Genomic DNA, 7,500 nt, shown 5'->3' on the forward strand with positions numbered 1-7,500 from the left:
CTGAACATCCTTTGATTTTCCAATGCGTGGAGTCCTTGAAAAATTGAAAATATGTCCTTGAAAGTCCTTGAAAAGTTCTTGAATTTTTAGTCCAAAAAAGCGTACGAACCCTGAATAAAGTGACTATCTTTTTTCAAGTGACTAAGTAAGGGCAAAGAGATAGATAACCCCTGTAGAAAGGTTATCTTTGGTGGTGGTAGAATTACCTGGTGCTGTACCATCGTTCTTTGCCAACATTTGTTCCAGACTTACGACTAGCCTCCAGCCAATGCAGCCGATATTTGCAGAATCCCTTCAGTTGAGTGAAATGCAGAAAAGATATCTGGAAATTTACCTTTCCAGGGTGTCCAGCGGCATGGTTGCTCAAAAAAATAGGAAAATAGGAATTTCAGGATTGAGAAAATAGGAAAAATAGGAAACTTTGTACTAAAAACTAGGAGAAAAATAGGAAAATCAATAGTACTTTCGTCGACAAAGATAGCCCCCCCGCACCCCAGCTGCTATCCCGATTCACCACTTTAGTCGATCAACATCAGTGAACATAAATAGGACAAAACGAGTTTTTTGGTTTGAATTTTTATTCTTTTTGATATCCCTCACTGAGATAAATCTATCAATAAATCTGTACAACATAACTTTATTTACTTTGATTTCCCTAGTTTTAAAGTAACTGAACTGCTTCACCTTCACTTTTGTTCAGAAACAAAGTTGGCTTTTCATTATGTTCATAACTTCAACATTAATCCAGCAGATGATTGCTAATACAACATCATTTTAGTCTTTACTGAGCTGGCAGAGCACCTGCTTAGAGGTGTAAAATGACAGTTTACATTTACCGTACTTATTCAGCTATAAGCCGAGCGATTTTTACACAAATCCTCACACAATTTGGGCAAATTTGAAGCCGTAGAAGTGGTCTCGGCTTGTAGCCGAGTATTTTTGATAAAAAAAAATTTTCTCAGCAAATTAAAACTGTAAAAATGAACGTGTATTCACTTACAAGCCGAACTAAATTACTTGTAAAATGAAGAGAAGTTGTTGTTGGTGTAATATGGACTTTTATTACTTGGTAGCTCGTAAAGGAGCCGCACGTGTTGTTGTGTGATCGGGATCGATCTTATTGCTCGTCTTTTTCCTCGTTGTCTGTCTCGAATTCGTCGTCAATTTCCTCGTCTTTACTTTTTTTTTGTTCTGGAATATTGTCATTGAAGACTGCATCGTCTTCTGTGCCGTCATGTGTGTTATAGAGGTATCACAAGTCTTGCACGAACGCCTCACCATCTCCTCGGGAATATCGCCCCAAGCCTGTTTTACCCATCGAAGGAACGAGGAGTCTGGGAACAAGATTGCAACATTTGTCGACACAGATCGTGTAAACAAGCTTGTGACATGACACCAGAGCAAACTTGAGACAAAAACGCAAGTGGATTTCTTCTTGTAGCGAAATTTTCCAAGCAAAAAAACCGTATGCATTAAAGGGAAAATCTTACCTTGAATTCTTTGCTCTGAAAACCACGCCAAAGGTCGTTGATCGAGCTCGTAATACACTCCCCGATAAGCTCCCTGTTAAACAGATTTGTCTTATCTTTCCTCCAGCGACAGAACCATCAACTCACTGATGCCGTATTCTCCGGCGATCTCGGAGTTATTTTCTACAGCTTCTGCTTCGGCGACTATTAAAAGTTTAACAGCGAGGTTGTAAGGTTTCCAGTCGAATAACTTTTTATAAAACGCTTCACTTTTTCGAAGACACGTTTCCAGTGAGGTCAGTAATTGTTTAATAACATTCGTCACCTCACGATCACGCCGCTTGTTTGTTTCTTATCTTTCGTGTTCATTTGATTGCTTTGCGTATAATTTTTCAGTCAATGTCAATTTGTATTTTAAATTACGAAAATTCCATAGTCGATAATACACGTACATCAAGACCTAAAATGGGTCTCGGCTTATAGTCGAGTATTATGCATTTACAATTCGTGTCAATCAAGTTGATTTTTTCCGTAAGAAGTTTGGGGTCTCGGCTTATAGCCGAGCTCGGCTTGTAGCCGAATAAGTACGGTACTTTGACTTTCTTTTCTTTGATGGTAGAGCAGAAACATCCGCTGGTAGAGCTTTCTCCAGCAACTTCTGATTGTTTGTGTTAACCTCCTTTTGCTTCTCCCTTACTGCTTCAAGCTTCCTCTTTGTCTTTGCCTGATTCGATTTGGCCATTTTCAATTTTATTACAAATTTTGGCTTCACCAGCTAAAAAATAGGAAAAATAGGAGGTTTTGGTTAAAGAATAGGAGAAAATAGGAATGGGCTCAAAAAATAGCAAAAAATAGGAACTGGACACCCTGCCTTTCTTAAATCCACTGTTAAAAGTTCTAATGAACTGTATTAATTAGTCCAATTTAAAAACCATCAACCTGCACTATTAATTCCATTCCTATTAATTTTGTTTCGATATATTTCCTCTTTGCAATTTAAAAATTGTATATACCTAATTAGCTTTGTATTTGAAATAAACTATCCACCACCTTGAGATACTTCGTGGCCTTCATCTGGCAGTACTATTTTACATGATTAAGCTATTTTCTTACTTTTTTATGGAGTACTGTAGTTGTCAGTTCTATTACACAAAAAAAATGTGCTATTCTCCAGTCGGAAGGCCAGTTATTCGGACCAAGCAAGGTCGGAAAGTTATGCACTTATTTATTAATTTTTGAATTGTTTACTTTTCATCACTTTCTTTGACGGAAAAGGTGCCTGGGGCGTGCTCACCCACTTGACCTTTTTATAGGCGAGCTACTCTTGTTTGTATGTACTGCACTGGTCAACGACTTTTATTCAATGATTCAGTTGCTTACCTTTTGCTACCAAGAACGACAATGGAAAAATTGATTTCTACAAACAGATGAAGAACAGCGGATACTTCATCATCTCCAAATTGCGAATCAGTGGTACACAGAAAACGGCATGATCGTGAACCCCGACAACCATGCTATGGTTTTAGGGACCACTCACCGTTGAGGATTCTCTGGACTTACTTGGAATGACCATTGACAATCACTTAAACTTCAATAAACATGTATCTTTAGTATGCAAAAAAGTCAACAATCAATTGAATGTCATGATTAGATTTCGTAACCTCATTGGTACCGCTACCAAGTTAAAGTTGTATAATGCTTTCATTTTGCCTCACTTACAATATTGCTCTACGGTCTGGCATTTTTGTAGTGCTAGAAACCGTGATAAGGTGCCTGGGGAATACTCTGCAACAGCGAGTTTAATTTGCCTTCAATTATAACAGAGAGAGGCTCTCCTTTTTTGAAAATTTCTCTCCACTCCAACAGGATTTCAATGTTAATCAATACGTTGTCAATGACAATGAACACACCTGTGTGTAAATAATACAGAAGAATAAAAAGCATACGTACACATACAGGAATATAAGAGTTTCTAACTGACACCTGCTATTCAAATATTGATAATGAATGAATCTGTGAGTGAATGAATGTAAATTTTAAGAAAATGCAAACGGATAAATGTAATTATTACTCCATATTAAAAGCCAGCAAAGAGAGGCAGTGTGTGCGTGTTTGTGCATGTTGAAGGAAAGAGGGGTGGGGGGAGGTTGGATTGTTGGAATTACACCGACAGAAAATCGGTGGAACAGTTACTTTATACTAACCAAAGTAGCAAACGTTTGCTTGATGCATTGCTTGACATTCCATGTTGGAGCAAAACCTTACTTTCATGTTAACCTCCTGGAAAGGATTATTATTTGTAATTAAGAAAGCAATTCCTTTGGATCCAGGTTGACACCGATTGTCTTTCCAGGCTCTACAGAGAAGATGCTCCGATTCACTTGGAAAAAATTCGTTAAGCCATCCACCACCCAATTTACAACAGGTTTTACTGTCTGTTAGACGAGTTCCCTTTAATACTCTTGAAGTGATGTGACAAGGATAACAAATTGCTGAATTTAGCCTCAACATGGAAGCCTGGGAAACAGAAGAGTGGACTGACCGTGAATTCACCCCAGCAGTCTCCCCAGCATCAAAGGAAAAGCCTCTCAAAACTTTGCAGGGCAGGGTCGCAGTCAGATTTGTTCATCAATAAATCAGTACAGCAGACAGGCAAGTGGATGTGCAAGCAAAGTTTACAGGATTTCACTTGCTTGCCACCAACAAGTTGCAACATCGTGCTATAGAACAACGTTTTGAAGGATATTTCACATGAACAAATCCAGGAAACTGAAGACATTTTGATACATGGACCATCTGGGGAACATTAAGTGCACGGGCATTTCTCATGGCGAGTTGCATTTGTCCCTTCCCCCTATTGGTATTTGGAAATGCGTTCCTCTGATCAGATAAATCTCATTCAACTAAAAGCATGACGCTCACACACAAATAATTTGGAAACCTATGAAGTGTGATGTAGGACAAAAGTGTTTTTGGGCTACACTACATGTTTTTGGGCTAAAGAATTTGTCAATTGGTCACTATTCTACATGCTTTTGGGCCGTGTTGCATGTTTTTGGGCTAAAGTGCATTCCCTCCGTTTGCACGTTGATGGGCGAAGGTGCAATTCAATTGAGGAGTCTCTATGTTTTCCAGCTGGAACCAATTCATGACGTTGTTTGTCTTTGTTTATGGGCTAACCACATGCGTCATGGTTCACACATGTTTTCAGGGCTGGTGCGATATCCTTGCCTTGACTTGTCAGCGTAACATTCCTTTGTTGGAAGACATTTCATTTATGTATGTATGAGACCAATAGCACCATAAATAATTTTTGCTCTTTGGCCATTTCAATTTCAGCAGGAAAAGAAAACAAACAGCGGTTACAAACATTTTCATTTTATACTTGACGTTTCATATGCTGCAACATACATCATCTTTTAACCGTCACTTCTGATGATGTATGTTGCAGCATACGAAACGTCAAGTGTCAAGTATAAAATGAAAATGTTTGTAAGGGCTGTTTGTTTTTAATAGCGCCATGTTGGGAAAATGGTGATCAAAGCACATGGTCGAAAAGCCAATATGGCCGACAATGTGGATACTTCCCAAAGAGAAGGTGATATCATCAGAAGGACTTCAAATGTTCTGAAGGAAGCGGCCCAGAATATCGAACAGCTTTGTTCTGGGTAAGGTTTCACGTACGTTTTGAATGCCCAAGGGAGTTATACCTTAGCCAAGAAATATCATTTGTATCATAGGAGAGCATTCCCAGGAATGGCTGGAAGGAAACAAACAACGTCCAAGAGGCCACAAACCTTTACTCTTCCTGTAAGAAACAATCCAAAAAAAGCAAAAGGATGTTTTACACCGTTTGTTGCAAAGGACACTTGGACACACGATTTTTGTCTCGTATGTTCTCCACAATGCGAGTACACACCATCTCGGGAAGAACTAGCTAACTAACTAGCAACTACAGAATGCTGGCCTTGGGAAAAAGAAAAATGTATTTCCCAACAAAACGTCAGGTCAAGATCATTTCTGCTGCCAAGTAGAGAAACACTTTACTAAACTTCAAGGAAAAGGAGGGTTTGAGCTTCTTCAAGCTGTTCGTGGTGAAAGTGGTGTTAGACCTCTTCAGCAAATCCCATATGACCCTGCTGGGTTTTCAATCCCCTACCTAAGGGAAAGCATTTGTGTTGGACAGGCTGTGTTATATATAAGACCACTATAAGTGGAGTTAGACATGACTTCAATGGAGAGTGAGGTAAATGTACGTACATTTCTAACTTGGTAATAAATACAGTACAGACAAAGAAATGCAGATAATTTATTAGAAACTGATGTCTTTATCATATGCAATACATTGTTTTTAAGGTCATAGTTATCATGACAATGGTCAAAGCTGCTCACTAAAAAGGAATTTAGACAATTGGTAAACTGTGCCTGAAAAATTGAGCATGCTCTCAAGGGTTTCCCTTTAAACTGTTTACAAGGCAGTGGCATCATTGAAAATGTGGAAGGGGCTCCTGTTCAGGTTTATGGTATGACATAACTGAGGGAAAGGGTTGAGTTGGTGGCTGATACTGTGTTGGGGCATAGAGTGGGTTTCAAACTTAGTTTAACATTATTAATTTTTTATCATTAACATGGCATTTTGGTGAAGTCATGTTTAGTGAAATGTTTGAAGTCAGATCATTCTTTGAGTGATTAACAGTAGATTGCTCATGTAATCATCACAATAACAATCAGATAAGGATTTCTAATTTTCTGAGATAATTATGGTAAACTTTTTCATTTCTTTTGTATAGGTAAGCCATGTTGGACTATATATTGCCTGCTTAAAATATGCAATGCATTAAGATAAGAATTCACAGATTGACATGCTCACAAGAGGAAGAGCAGTTGTAAGTTTCAGAATACAAGTCCCCTAACGTACCCTACAGCAGCTATTATTAGGGACCTTCAGCAAAGAGACTTTCAGGACGGCGACGGCGCCTGGAAGTGAAGTTTTATTTCCGTTTGAGGTTGTACATTTGGCGCGAGGTCGTCTAGGCTTGGCTTTCTTTTAGAAAACGTGGATAGATACGAGTCTTTTGTCCGCTTATACTCTTTTTTTTTTTTCTGGCCTTTTAGTTTTCCCAACTTAAGAGAATATCTTCTCGTAATTTACTTGAATAGCTTTTGGCATAAAACGTATTTTATTCATCTTATTTTAATAGAACAGCTGTTGACTCAGACTGAATATGTCGGCATCTGATGATCAAGTGGCAAAATCCAAGTGAGCAAATTGAGCTACTTGCCCAAGGTTTTAGGCGCTTTGGTTCTTCATTCTAATCAAAATTATGCATTATGTTTTACCTCTTGTTTCCCGTTGTTTCATTCTAGGCCGATGGAGTGGAGCGAAGAACATGATGTTCTTTTTCTGAGAGAAATGCTAGCAAGAAATATTTTTGGAAGAAAGAAAGGAAGTCCCGCTCGTCGACTGGCTTGGGAAGCGATAGTCGACAGTCTGAATGAAATCCACTCTCCAAAATTCCAACTGAAGGACAAAAAAGCTGTACAAGAGCGGTGGAACCTTCTCTGAAAAAAAGTTCAGCAAAAAGATCAGTGAGGAAGAGAAGGCAAGTGGGATTTCTGTGAAAGAGTTAACGAAGAAGGAATCACTGATCGAGGAGTTAGTGGAGAAAGAAGATACCATACAAGCAAAGGCTGAATCAGCATCAAAACAGCAACTCAAGGACAATGAGACTGCAGAAGATACCAGGAAAAAAGCGATGGCGAGCCTTAAAGAGACCAAGAAACGCAATTCAGACAAAGGTGGAGAAGTGCAGAACCACTGGTCGACTTTTGCGAGAGAAAGCAGCGGCTGACCGCGAAATTAGACAACCGGAGTTACGTGCAAAACAACAGGAACAGGAAAGTCAACAGCAAATGATGAAAGCTATGATGCTTCAGCAGCAACAAATGAATACTGCGTTTTTGAGTGTTGTGAAAAAGCTATTAGATAAGCAATCAGCTTACAAAAGGTTTTTTTGTAAAACATGTTGTT

The sequence above is a fragment of the Montipora foliosa genome, chromosome 12, assembly GCF_036669935.1.
Source record: "Montipora foliosa isolate CH-2021 chromosome 12, ASM3666993v2, whole genome shotgun sequence".
NCBI lineage: Eukaryota > Metazoa > Cnidaria > Anthozoa > Scleractinia > Acroporidae > Montipora > Montipora foliosa.